Source organism: Balaenoptera physalus, assembly GCF_965194825.1.
Source record: "Balaenoptera physalus genome assembly, chromosome: X".
Taxonomy (NCBI): Eukaryota; Metazoa; Chordata; class Mammalia; order Artiodactyla; family Balaenopteridae; genus Balaenoptera; species Balaenoptera physalus.
Window position 1 is genome coordinate 9,590,266 of NC_138903.1, and position 15,093 is coordinate 9,605,358.

The 15,093-nt window shown below is 40.0% G+C and overlaps 1 protein-coding gene across 8 annotated transcripts in view; it reads right to left on the reverse strand.

Moving 5' to 3' along the window:
- ARHGAP6 (Rho GTPase activating protein 6) overlaps positions 1 to 15,093 on the reverse strand; it is a 497,891-nt gene that overhangs the window by 206,675 nt on the left and 276,123 nt on the right. The window contains exons 1-3 of one of the 8 annotated variants that reach the window (XM_082447008.1): positions 2,439 to 2,533; positions 1,231 to 1,333; positions 31 to 155 (exon numbers count right to left, since the gene is read on the reverse strand). The exons of 3 other annotated variants lie outside the window; for them this stretch is intronic. The gene's annotated coding sequence lies outside the window, so the exon portion shown is untranslated. Of the gene's footprint in view, positions 1 to 30; positions 2,395 to 2,438; positions 2,746 to 4,013; positions 4,132 to 15,093 lie in introns of those variants that run through there. 4 more of the 8 variants (XM_082446998.1, XM_082447007.1, XM_082447003.1 and 1 more) reach the window with 4 other exon arrangements.

The following is a 15,093-nucleotide window of genomic DNA, read 5'->3' on the forward strand; positions in this document are numbered from 1 at the left end:
GCATCAGGGCCGAGGCTCCCATGAGCTTACCTGACTGTCGTTTCACTCTGCTGCCTCGGGTCCCACACGGCTGCTTGGGCTCTGGACAGGACATCTGTACTTCAGCCAACAGGAAGCCCTCATTGGCGGGGACTTAGTCACATGGTCACAATTAGCTGTATGGGAGGCAGTGAAAGGTAGGCAGAGAGAAGGGGCAGCAACCGGCAGTCATTGCCACAGCATGTGACCCAATTTCAGCCAATGAGATATGCAGAAGCTTCTAGGAAAGTCTCCTGCTAAGAAGGAGACAAGGAAGAGGGGGCCTGTACTTCTCCCTGCGGTCACTGTTGTATCTAAATATGATGTTAGGAACTGATGCAGCAATCTTGCTACTAGCCTAAGAGCAAAACTAACACACAAAGCAGGACAGAGCCTGCACGGAGAAAGACCTCCCACTCTAATACTCTATACAAGGATCCCACGCCACTCTGGATTTCTTATCATGTTAGATTGCAATTTCATTGCTGTTTCATTCTGTTGGAGACTGAGCATTCTGTTACTTGCAGCTGAATCCCTTCTACTTCATACAACCTGTCCAATAGGCTTTCCAAATTCGAAGATAGTTATTTCTCCCTCTTGGTCTATATTTTCACAGGCTAAAAATTCTAGACATATAAAAGACCAACCAATATAAAATAAAAGGCCAAAGTAACAGTGATTGTTTCAATCACTATTATCAAAATACACCTTGGTTACTGCTAGTTTTATTTAAAAATGAATGCAGAAAACCATATTGCATTCATTTACTCAGGTTATCAAATATTTCCTATAAAACGTAACAGTTTTGAAATCTTGGCTTCACCATTTCTGGCACGGTGATCCAGAGCCAGTGATTTAGTCTCTGAGAGTCCCAGTTTCCTTACATGTTTTTTATAAAGGAGAAAATACCATCTCTTTTTAGGAGCACGTGAAGGTCAGACATATACATAAATGACATAATGTCAGATATACAGTAGGTGCTCAATAACTGGCAACTATTATATATCATGGCAGCCACTGAGGACACAAAGATAAAATGAGTAGATCTGGTTCAAAGTTGCATTCCTCCCTTCTTTCCCTCCTTCTTTCATTCATTTATACACATGTACATACATATATATTCCACCTAGTTCCAGAAGGCACTGAAAGCAGCCAGAAGGCAAATATAAAAATTACAGCAATGTTTTAATTTATAGAATAAAGTGTATATACCAAGGAACTATGAGTAGTCAAAGAGGAGAAAGCAGGAGGCAGAAGATGACACAAATGAGCAGAAACCATGAAGGAAAGAGAAGAAGAGTCAAGATATTAGAGACTAGAGAGACGAAACGGATAAAAAAGAGAGAGGGGATTGAGAGAGGGAGGGATGAAGGGAGGGAGAGAAAGAGAGAGACGGAAATAGTGAGTGAGTGGGTGAAGTTGAGTCTACAGCCTGGTAAATGTCCACCATCACTAAAGACTCAAATTTTGCACAGTGATGAGTTCCTTCTGCATCCTGCCTGGAGTGGTGTTCCAGTTCTCCCAAGGGCTAAGATGTTTTTCTCCTCTTACATTCCTTCTCTTGTAACTTTACAATGAATTTTTGCTATCTGAAATAACCAAGCATGCCTCTGTTCTCTGCAACAGAAGAGATCCTGAAACAATGTAAATGGTAGCAGAATCCATGGAATTAACAACAGCGTGTACTGTATAGCACAGGGAACTCTACTCAATACTCTGTAATGACCTATATGGGAATAGAATCTAAAAAAGAGTGGATATAAGTATATGTATAACTGATTCACTTTGCTATACACCTGAAACTAACACAACACTTTAAATCAACTATACCCCAATAAAAATTAATTTTAAAAAGACAGGGTGAAGGGAATGTGTGTACAGTGATAAGTGAAGAGGGCTGAGATGGAAAGGTGCTTAAGAACAGATGAAGGAAAAGATGCCTGCAAAGGAGATCACGATGTATTGCCTCGGGAGGTAGGAGGAGAAATAAAGGAGTTGTGGAAAACGGAGGAAAAGAGGTTGTCAGGGAGAAACAGAGCTGGATTCAAAGGCCACAGAGCTTAAACGCAATAAGGACTCATCTTCCTGAACTGGTAATGAGGTCGTCTGTAACCTTAGAAAAAGGAGATTCAAGAGAGTGATGGGGTGAAAGCCAGCTGGCAGAGGGTTGAGGAGTGACTAGAGATGAGTATGTGAAGTAGCTTTGAGTATAAACTACCTTTATGCAAGGTTTAGCTATAAAAAAACAGAAGAGGTGGCTTTCAGGAGAGGTTTGATCAAGGAAAGGTTTTGATATGAGCAGATAATTAAGTGTGTAGAGGAGAAGCTGAAGCTAGAGGAGAGTGAGATGACACTATTTGGAGTGGACCCTGAGGAAGCATGATTGCATGGGATTTGGATAGGAAGACGTATATCTTTACCTCTGAAATGGGGCCTGTGCTGCTTATTCGAATCTCATTTCTCATAGATCTTTTACCACAGGACAATTTGATCCAGTACTTTCAAATGGAACTATCTGTAACAAAGGAATATTTCAAGCTTTAAATTAGATTGTTTTAAGCTTATGAAGTATTATGTATAAACAATATGGCTGTCTATAATTTGCCAATTATTGTTACTTGTTCTGGATCATAAGCGCATTTCATAAGAGCACTGATGGGGCTGGGTTTCTGGAAGTGATAAATCTTATAGTTGTGGCTGGCCAATGATTCACCCAGGAAGTTTGAGAGACCAGGATGTTGTTACCTCCAGATCTTGAAGCTTTCAGGCTTCCATCCTATCAGGCAGGCACATCTGCTTCTCCAAATGAAGGAAACAAAACAAGAATAGAAGAGACAGTTGGCAAAGCCACAAGGTCAGTCTTTGCCCTCTCCTTCCTGGTTTCCTGTACTGATCTGGCACTATCTACGTGAGCTGCCTTGGAGCAATTCTGCACTCTGAGAAAAAAACTAAAATAGGAACGATGAATAGTGCTTTCCTCTTTCAGCATCTCTGAAATGCCATTTGATTCATTTGCTCATCCCGCAAATTTTAACTGACTTCCTACTACGTGCTGGAATTAGTTCTAGGTGCTGGAAAAGCGTGGTGGTCATAAAACAAATTTCCTATGTAGTATACATGTCCATGGGTCTTGCATGAGGACTGATTATTAACAAGGATTCTTGTATAGCACAAGGAACTATACTCAATATCCTGCAATAACCTATAATGGAAAAGAATCTGAAAAAGGAGATATATAGATAGATAGATAGATCTCAGTCACTTTGCTGTACACTTGAAACTAACATGACATTGTAAATTAGCTATACTTAAAAAAAATAAGTAGAAAAAAAAGTGGTGCTTCTGGAGAAGAAAAAAAGGATTCTTATGGTTTATCTAAACGGATGCATCTGTAAATCTCACTAAGCATATTACATTACTGTTTACAAAAGATGAGGTTGCTGTTTATTTTTCAGCATGAAAGATGCACACGTTGTACTTCTCATTTATGAGGTACAGCTCAGGGTAGACAAACTCTTAGGATAAATACTCCATTCTGAAACCCACAAAAGATAATGAACTCCAAAGCTTACATGTGTACAAATTGCCAGCATGGCCCATTTGGCCCACGGTTCCATATGTGCCAGAATATCCAGGTGATACGTTAGAGAGGGCAAGTTTATTTTCTTACCGACTGAAACAGCATTCTTAGCCCTCCTCCAACACCAACTTCCCGACTTGCCTTAATTATCACATTTGGACTCACCTTCCATTAATTTGTTTAAAATTGTTTTACAATTCCTAAGTTAAAAAATGTTAGACTATATCACTTCTTAAGATACAAGATTGAAAAAGAACAAAGACGCTTTCAATTTATGACTCCCGTAAGGTTAACTCTTATTGTAACATGTTTCCTGATACTGCTGTCGTCAAGCTGAAAGGATACAGTATTACCTATGCTGTTAAGTTCTGTGGTATCATGTCCACCTCCGGAGCCCCATAGCCTATAACAATACCTGACAGGAGCCCGAGGAGCAGCCGCCCGGGCCCGGCCGGGCCCCGCCGCCGCACGGAGACGGCCGGGGCCGCGCGGCGCCAGCGGGAGCGGCTGCGCGCGCAGAGCCCGAGCGGCCCGCGCCCGAACGGACCCTGTCCCCGGCGGAGCGGCGCGCCCTGGAGGCCGGGCGGCGCGCGCCGTGGACGGCGGCCGGGATGGAGTCTCCGGAGCGGGACGCCCTCCGCGCGCACATGGTCCTCGGCGAGTCTCAGGAGGCCCGAAGCCAGCGGGGCCCCCGGAGCGCCGGGCCGCGGCGCCCTCGCCCGCGCCCACCCCGTCACCCAGCCCCTTGGAAGACCTCGGCCTCCAGACCCGCACCTCCCCGGGACGCTGGTGCCCAGATTTAGCTGAGGAGCCGAGGTCCTTGGAACCATCTCGGAGCCCCGGCGCGCCAGAGGAGCATGGAGAGGTGGCCAGGGTGCTTCTGGGCAGGCCTTCTCCGGGCGCCGGGGGCCCCGAGGAGCTGGCCCCGCGCAGCAGCCGCCGCGCCGGGCGGCCGGGGCGCAGGGGCCTGGGCCCGGGGCCCTCCTAGAGGGTCGGGCTGCCTCCCGCGACTTGGGGTGGGAGCCCTGCCTCCTCCACCACCGCCCTTGCCTCGAGTCCTTTAACCCGGCCGTTAGCATTTTAAAGAGGTCCCCTCAGGAGCTCTGGCCGCTAACTGCCCCCTCCCCAGCCGGGACCTCCTGGCGAGACTGTAACTAGTGATGTTTGTACAACCGAAGGCTCTGTTTTGTGGTTTAAGGAGAATAACATTGATTACGATTAAAAAAAAAAAGACAAAGGAGGAAAGGGTTTAATACATATTTGTGGAATAAAATAATTTAATAAACAAGTAATTGTCACCCTTTTAAAATCTGTAGCCTTGAAACTTCCCATCTCTCTACTTTCACTTTTTACAGAATAGAGAATCCTAATATTTTCATGGATTCTTACCATAAAGACTTAGGTGCTATAATTGAGGTGACCATATGTCCCAGGTTGCTTAGGGCTGTTCCAGTTTATGCCCAATGTCCCAGTGTCATTATTGCTAGTGACCCTTTCCCTTTCCTAAGTGTCCTGGTTTGAATGAAAGTGTATCCACTATTCCCCTGCGCTCCCTTGAGCCACTCTGTAATATTCTACATGTGGATTTCAGGAGCAGGTGAAACCTTTCGTGTACATTGCAGTTGTTTCTGTTGGTTTTCTTTCTCAGTCCCCTTCCTGATGACAAAGTGTTTCTGTGGGTCTTCAGACTATTCAGTAGGGATTGCCTAGGAAAAGTCTAAGCCAGCACTTTTAAAATTTTAAAGTGCAATGTATCCCCCGGGGCTGTTCTGAAAATTTGGATTCTATTCCGGAAGTCTGGGATGGGAACAGAAATTTTGCATTTTTAACTGGTTCCCAGGTGATACTGATACTGTTGGTCTGATTGGCCACACATTGAGTGGCGAGGGTCTGCAAGTATTCCTAATTAACCACAACGTAGAGACCAGCCATTATGATACAGTATCACTTAGTGCTTATGAGCATGCACTTTGGACGCCACAGCACTGAAGTCAAATCCTGCCTCTGCCACTTACTACCTGTGTGATCTTGATCTCTCTAAGCCTCAATTTTCTTATATGTAAGATAGAAAGAATAATATCTATCTCAGGGGAATGGTGTGAGGATGAAATGAGATAACAAATGTAAAACAATCCTGTCCTCACCCATTGTAAATGTTAAAAAATGGTGGTAGTTGAAACTGTTGTCATCATAATTATCAGAGTGCGGTTTACCTTCCCTCTTCCACTCTATCCAGCACTTCCCTGCCATTTCCTCCATTTTATTCAAAGCTTAACAATAGAAGGTACTCGTTAAGATAAACATCAGAGGATAATGAGTACAGTCATACTGTGAATGGTTCCTTAAAAATGGACCTTTGGGTATGCTAAATTATCAAGTTGTCAGTACACGCAGGAGTTACAATCAGAGTTTGGACAGATCCACAGGAAAGCAGGAACAAACATTTAGCTGAAAGTTGGTGATAAACTCCAGTTCATGGGTGTTCAGTTGGCACTGGGTAGATTCCCCTAGTTTGCATGTGTCAACAGTGGCAGCCATGAGCAATCTGACTGTAATACTATTCTAAAACCCAGTATTACCAGCAGAAGAAACAGTGAATATTAGAAAAATAGGGAGGTTGAACAAACAGACTCTTCAAACTAGGTCTTGGTTTAAACTTTGTCTCCTCTGTTTCCTAACTGTATCAGGAGGCAAAATTCCAAGTATTTCAGTTTCACTTTCTTTCATTTAGCCTTTCAAAAGTCACAGAACCGGAATCTTTGTTTTAACTATCATAAAGGATTGATAGGATTGAAATAGCATTTTGTAAACAATAACTTGCTATTTAAATCGATGGGGGTCACAATCATTGTTGTAGTCATCAAAATCATTATCCTCTTCTCATCTTTAAGGTCGTCTCCAGCTATAAACATTTCCCTTTCCTCTGATGTCAGTCCTAATGTAGGACCAATGTTCTCTCTTTGGGTAAAGTCAACAATGGAAGGGGAAAAGTGAGATCAGAAACTTGGATAATTCTCTCACTAGAAAATTTATCTCTGACTATTTGGTCATCGTAAAACTGGATGTTGAGTTTGAAATCACAATGTGCTGTAGTTTTACCTCCTGCAATTCAAAGCTCACTGTAGACTATACTTTTCTATCATTATTTAACACCTGACGAGCACAGTACCTACGGCATGAAGAACATAAGAAAAGGGCTCTCCCACTGAGCGCTCACAGAACTACCTGGGCATGTTTCCTGAGGCCCATCACTATCTACAGGCTAATCATGCTCCATCCTGAGATAGAGGAGCACCTTGGCACCTTGAGGACAGGTCATTTTCAAAGGAAATCTACAACAGAAAATATGCTCGTAATAAAGATTGGCCCAACTATCAGAATGACTGAAAAAGGGGACATATTTATTAAAATAAGTAGAGTTAACATATTTTTTGCACCAGGGTTTCACTTGGCACTGACAGATCTTATTTGGTGCATAAATCTCAAAAATTCCTTAAGAAGGTCTCCATGTAGACAGAGAGAAATCTCCAGCACATTTCCATTATCTTATTGGAGGGATGGCTGTTTCCTAAAGGATGGGCAGCAAGGACATGGGCAGCATCAAACTTTATGTGTTCACTCAAGTGTTCCTCTCAACAAATTAGTTCTACAGGCGCACAGCTGTTTATCCTCTAAACTAGCAGCTGGCAAACCATGACCCATCGACCAAATCCAGCCCATTGCTTGTTATTGTAAATAAAGTTTTATTGGAACCAGACATACACATTCATTTATGTATTTTCTAGGGCTGTTTTTGTGCTAAAATGGCAGAGTTGTAACAGAGGCCATAAGCCCAGAAAAACCTAAAATATTTACTATCTGGCCCTAACTAATTAAAATATTATGTACTTTACAAAAAAAAATTAAACTTGCCCTGACAAATAATTGATTTAATTTGAAGAATTCATAAACAACTTTAATAATTTAAAATAATTATAATGCTTAATAGAGGCATTCAAAGCTAGTACAAAGAAGTTTTTGCTAAAATTTTCTCTACCGATATCCCTTTGGTATATAGTTAATCACTAACAAATTAATCAAATATTATTTATGAGAAAGATAATGCCTAGTTCTACATATTGGAATTCAAGTGGGAAAAGACAGGTAGTAACATAGATATTCAATATCTTTGATTTCTGCAAGTATATCGTAAAGTAAATACTAGGACTTGAGGTTATGCTCATATCCTAAGTATCTACATAATAATTTGGAATAGACGAATTCATCCAAAAGACTCCTCTGTAACATAGGAAATGCCCCTGTATCATCTTAATTTAGATTTAATGTACCTCATTATATATTTTTAAACAATGCAAACGTATAATTACTTGAGGACCTAGAGCCAATAAGGAAAAATTGTATTTAAATGGAGAAAAGAGTTATCTTTGTGTCCTGCTTTTAATTTTAAGACGTGAATACTTACATCTGATAAAACAAAAAGGGAAACAAGACCATCTGCCATAAGTAATTTGCAACTTACGGCCAAGCTACTTTTGAAATGTCCCTTCTCTCTCCTTCCAAAGGCTCTCAAGTATCTGCTATAGCTTTATTTTCACAATATCTAGATGCGTCATAAAAATCAGATGGGAAATTCAACAAAAGTATATTTTTCTAAATAAATGAAGTACATAAATCAGAAAGTATTTTAATATCTATATTTATTTATTACCACTTTTACTACCTCTTTCCAACATATACAACTAGACATTATTTTTCTTACTACAAATACTTTCTGATTAATGAATCAGTGATTAACTATACACTACATATAACTATATAAGTGGGTAGTGATAAAGAATTGTATTTTTAAAAATCTCCATGTTTAGAGTATTAATCTCATATACCTCATTTCATGTGCATCTTAAATAATAGTTAGGAAATTATTAATAACTTAATTAGAGCAATGATTTACAATTCTAATTGTATTGAAAAGCTAAGGAAAGACTTTGGAAATTCAAAAGCCAAGACAGCTAATGTTGCTTTATTCCTTTCTTCCTTATCAGGTGCAAAAAAATTACTCAAGAAATGCTTACCATGTGGAGATACTGAAAAAAATTATTCATACAAATTCCTAAACGTGAAACTAAAGGTTCTAATGTTCTGAATTTTTATATGAATGTTTTCTAATTTTTTTACTTCCATTTATTTTTTATAATTAGAATGCTAAATCTCTGCCCATCAGTATTGACCTTTTAAAGAGGTGTGGTAGCCAATCCTCAACCCCAGGATACTAGAAAGTTAGTAGGTGAGAAACCAGCCCAACAAATTCCTGCTTGATAAGTAAAATAAAAAGTAAAATGTAAAACAAGAGATCATGTTTTCTCCACTTTGTGGGGTAAAAAACCCACATCACTAGCCCTCTCTTGAGTTTATAATAAAGACAGTGTTGAAAAAAAAGAAAGAAAAGGAAAGAATAAAGGAAGAAAGAAAAGAAAAATGGTAGCAACGTTTACCCAGATTTCTAAAACACAAGGGTTAGCATTTGACCAGAGGACTTTAATTTTGAAAATTAAATCCTTGTCTCTGGATTTGGAAAACAGAAAGCCTATATTTCAAGCATATAAATAACATAAAGGAATTGTGCCTTTACTATGAAAAGCTACCTACCCAAAAAAAAAAAAAAAAGTGACATTCTGAAGGGCATACTTTGAGGATGTTGGTGAGGTAAATTTGATTTGTGATTTATTTCCTTTGCAGTGGGACTCTGAATGATGACAAATACAACACAGTGTTTGTAACCAAACTTTTCTTTCCTCTAGGAAAGGCAACCAGGATTAAGTTGACAGGCATTCAACAGAAATAGCAGCACCCGCCCTTCTGATTAATATTCCAATGACCAAGCAATTTCTTGTTATTAATTGAGACCAAGCAATTATCTGCCTCTCAGTTATATAACGTAAAGTACCAGAATCAAGACCAATAACCCATGGAAATTATCCAAAGATACAAACACAAGCCTGAGGAGAGATCTCTACAGCTTGGCCCTGCTGAAGCGAAGGACTGGGGTTTCAAGAGAAGCCCTTCTTCACAGAGTCACCACAGTCTAGGCACCCTCTCCGTGGTACCAGGCGTGGAGTGAGCCCAAGACAGAGCAGCTGCAAAATCCAAAACTGGATCCAGGAGGACTGCAGCTTACTTGGCCAGGATCTTGGGAGCCACCATTTAGATCTTAAGAAAGCCTGTCTCTAGGGTAAAGATTCGGTCTTTCTGGCCCTTGGGGTGTTTCAAACAATAGGGGCTTGGTGGCTATAAAGGAAAACCACTAAGGAAGATTATTCACCAGACAGAGAAAACATAAAACACTTCCAGCGTCACAAACATTGCTATTGGACAATACTGTGTATCTAGATGCTGTAAAAAATTTAAGGTGTCAGATTTTAAAAATTTCCTTTTCAAAATTTATCTGCAATGATTTCTCCTGTCAATTCCCCAGAAGTGGGCAATCTAATACCATCTTTGGAGCTACGGTTTCAATGGCTAATCATACGTTTGCTTAGTCAAATTGGAAAACCAAATAACTTAGAAAGATTATGTCTTCCCCGAATGTGCTAATTTCTAGTTACTCATGGCTATGCGTAAGAAATTAAATTAAAACCTGCTCTTCACGTTAACAGACAAAAAGGGCTTTGTCTGACTGTCTAAACTGACTTGCCACACAGGAACCTAAGTGATAGCCAGATGTTAACAATGGTTGACTCATCCTTTAAATATCAGCTCCTCCATTATGTCATATCTCTGATGAAATATCACCTTCTGAGAAAGCTTCCTTTACCATCCTACCAACTCCGCTCCATCATTCTGTCCTCTTATTTATTACCATCTGGCACATTATGCATTTATTGATTTGTTGTCAATCTCCCTATTCTGTGTAATCTCTAAAAAGGATGTATTGAACTATTTTATTCACTGATGTATCCATCATGTCTAGAACAGTACTTCTGTTTTGTTCATTTTGTATGTGCTCAGTAAATACTTGTACAATGAATTTATGAATGGAATCTCCTGAAAATGGATATAGAATTTTGTGCATGAGCATTTCTATGGAGAGAAAATGTATAACTTAGATATTATTCTGTATGGATTAGGTCTGTGGTCTAAAAAGACTAAGAATCTCAGTTATACATGTATAATGCCATTTCATTATCAGTAACATTATTATCGGCAATATCCATCAATGAAAATTCTGCAGCTGATCGAATGCTCACTTTACTAGAATTATACAAAATAAACAAATATAAATTGAGAAAACAATGATGTAGACTGTTTATATTTTAAAAGCTTGTCATTGTTGTTGTAAAAGTAGTAAAATCTACACCAAAAATAATTTAATCCATACTAAATAATTCAGATCACTCCAAATTCTATTCTGACCCTTCTTATTGAACACATGGATATATTTACATATGTATAATCAATAACTATGTACTTTTTTTCTGTCAAGGTCTCCCTAAGAGATTTTAGCAGGAGCTCCAGAGGGTCAAGTTTGGACGCAGAACTTGGGGCCTTCTAAGGCAGACCTATAGAAGCCTAGGTTGTAATTCTCAGCACCAATGGCTTCTCCCTGCTATGTCTGCTTCCCCACCTATCCTGTCTGCTAAGTACAAACTTCACAGTCAGGGCTGAAGGAGCCACAAAAGTGAAACAATGTGTGTGCACGGAGATAAGAATTCTGGATGAGAGCAAGGGTTAGGAGGGGAAGTTGAAGAAGGACAGAAAAAGATTGGGTCAATGATGTACAAAAATAGAGACCAAAAGGGCTTAAAGGAAAGTGATAAGAAAATTAAATTACAGAGGAAAGAACAGGAAGATAAAACAAGTCCAAAACAGCCATAAATAGCCAAATGGATAAGAAATACAAACAAAATGGTAAAGAGGAGGGGAAAAGAATTGTAACAATAAAGGAAAAAAATACACAGCAAAGGGAAAAGAGAACATAAAAAAGGGATAAATAGTGATACATCATGAAAAAACAAAAATATATATATAAATACAGAAGGAGGAAAATAAAGAGATGGTCATGCGCACATACTCACAAACCTGGTGGAGGGTGGTGGGAGAGCAGTACCAGAAACTCATCTGTTGACTAATATGATGTAGTGGGCACAGTAACAGCCCTCCAAAGAGGTCCACACAGTAACCCCTGGAACCTGGTAGAAGGGACTTCGCAGGTGTGATTAAGTGTATGGACCTTGAGATGGAGACATTACCCTGGATTATCCAGGTGGCCCTAATCTAATCCCAAGGGTCTTTAAAAGCCAGAACCGATGGAAGGAAGGCACAAAGGCACAAAGAGATGCAACACTGCTACTTTGCTGACTGTGAATCCCCAATTCACATTATCTTCTCCCACTCCCTGCCTTGCCTTCAACCTTGATCGTTGCTTCATATGAGGCTCCAACTCCCAGCACTAAAATCACATTACGACTGTCTTCATTTAAGAGTGAAAAGAAGGAAATAAGTATTACAAATACCAGAAATCTTTTTTAAAAAAAAGACACAAAGAGGTGATCAGAGAATTAAAAGTATGTTGAAGCATGCCTTTTGTTTTTAATTTCCTGAAAGTGAGCATAAAAAGGAATCAAAGGCCTTCCTTCTTACCTCAGCTTTGTCACTTACTAGATGGTGTGATCTTGGTAAATCCTTGAATCTCTCTCTTCTATAAACAGATGCTAATAATGCTTGCTTGCTCTCCTCACCCCACAAGGCAGGAATAGTTAATATGACTGTTACATAATAGAGTCTATAAACTCTACAGCCCTGTACAAAAGTAAAATCTTGCTGCTAATCATTGGTTCTAGATCATTCACTGTCCTTTTGCCTTAAATTATAATATTCAGAGACACTGTACCTTTACTATAGATCAATAAGCATGGATAACGTTTTAGCATTCCTTTTTCCTGCCTTCCAAACTCTACACAAATGAGCTGCTGATCTCTAGTGACTTACTTGAGGATTGAGGGGAAAATATGTCCTTGAAAAAAAGTGAGTGACTCCTTTTAGTAAAACAACAAAACACCCATCTATCTTTCTCATAAATTTTCCACGGATTAAATCTCTTAAAACATGTCCCATCTGAGTACAAGTGGCCTCTGACCCAGGGTTCATGATAAGTTCCATGTTATGTGTTGTAGAGCCTTTGAATGCATAAGATACTGAAAAGCTCGTAGGGAAGTCCTGTTTCATTGCCATGATACCCCTGACCCAATGCACTGTTTTTACACTGGAGCGATGACCTAAACAGACAAGAGCCCTTAAGAATATTCCTTGTTTTTCTTACTCTGTCACTTGGGTTCCCCAGCATTGTCTCTTAGTCACTGCTAAGTTTGGCATAGGAAAAGATAAAGTATCCCAGACTCTGGAGTCTACAAGAATTCTTCAAAAATGACAAGGAGGAATCTGCAAACAAATTAGGTTCTTGAAGAGCATACAATTCTGTGAATTCTCACCAGAAATAAAAATATGTACCATGAGCCTTAACAAATAAAATCCTTTAACAACAAATAGCAATATTTATTCCTTCGGGCGCTTGAAAAAACTATGACTGAAATGTCTCCACTTATTTGCTTGTCTGTCATGTAGGAGCTTGAACTATCCAGAAGAGAATCTCAAAGCCGGAAGTAAACCCAAAGCTTTCCAATGAACTTTCCTCTCAAGATAGGGAAGCTCTGAGACTCCCTCTGGCCAGAGTTGATGAGCTTCATACCGTGTTTCTAACTAAGGTTACTTAATGAGCACGCTTCTCTGGTCTCCTGTGGCGGCCTTAAACTCTGCCCTCAGAGCGAAGCAGAGGAGTCTGGAAGATGGGCTGGCGGACAGCGAGGGATGAGGGCAAAGAGGAAGACCGGTTAGAGGAGCTGGACTGTGCAGAGCCATCTGGGACTCTGCAGACATGCCTACACACCTCGAGACTCTCTGAAGACCTCCCAATTACAGCAGAATTTGCTCCGTAACAGCCACAGCGGAGAAGCAGATGCATAGGGAGTAGAGACGCATCTTCAGAGGCCTCCGTGCTCAGAACGGCCTGCTGTAGCTCCTTGCCCTTTGTGCTCACGCAGAGCAGACTCTACCCCTCAGTCTGCTGCTCTGTGATGGGTGGCTCACGCACCACGCTCGTGCCCCGAGCATGGGCCTCTCAAAGGCCGGAAGTGCGTGGCTTGGTCACGGCTCTGCCCAGCTCCGGCTGTAGGGTAGATGCGCAGTGCTACTTCTCAAAACGACACTTCACACACTTTTAGGTTTCCAAGCTAATAATTTTGAGGAAAACGGAAGTCCATACGTACAGGGTAAAACTTCATTTATCTGGAAAACTTTTGCATCTATTTCCCAGCCTTCCTTAGCAGTGCCTGATCAACGATCATTCTAGATTAAATTCATCAGTGATGCTGCTAGCCCCAAATCCTCAGGCTGTAACATGGTTTGTCCTTTTTTTTTTTTTTTCCACTTAGCAAAGTCACAGCAACCTTGCACAGAGATGATACAAATGGCTTAGTGAATTAATTGTTTTATCCTTTATTCACTTGTTAAATCCTTTATTCAATAAGGATTTATCCTTATTGAACTTCTACATATATGTTAGCCTGTGGGTTCAATGATTTATACTTTTGCCCACTTAACAACAGGATAAGATATTTACATTAAATATTCTGCCACCAAAATAATATAACCATAACTAAGATGCATCAGTTTGATTCCTTCACATTAGGAAATTATTGATGCTGAAGACTCATGCTCTAGTGCTAGTTCCTAAACTTCGCTGTTTTAAGAAATATGGTTTCACCCAATAGTCTATAATGGCCTATATGGGAAAAGAATCTAAAAAAGAGTGGATATATGTATATGTATAACTGATTCACTTCGCTGTACACCTGAAACTAATACAACATTGTAAATCAACTATACTCCAATAAAAATTTTTTTAAATATGTGGTTTCCGCATCGCACAGGGAGACCAGCTCATTGCTTTGTGACCACCTAGAGGGGTGGGATAGGGAGGGTGGGAGGGAGACGCAAGAGGGAGGGGATATGGGGATATATGTATACGTATAGCTGATTCACTTTGTTATGCAGCAGAAACTAACATAACAGTGTAAAGCAATTATACTCCAATAAAGATGTTAAAAAAAAATATGTGGTTTCTGAGCATCCCAGATACTCAATCTGGATCCCAGTAGAAGAGGATCAGGGAATTCGTCTACCACCCTGGATGATTTTAATGCAGCCAACCTTTACAGAATACTTTAGGAGAATATTCATTTTTTTCTAACCGTAATATAGATGGCAAAGAAAAAAATAGACAAGTCAGAAAACCTTCTCTATGTTTTACAAAAATTTTAACCTTCTGAAATCAAAGGAGTCAATCAATATAATGACTCAATTAGAGGATATTGTTTTTTTCAAATTTTAAATAAATGTTATTTTTTAGGTTACAGCAGTGTTGTTTAAGGAATGAGGCAGAG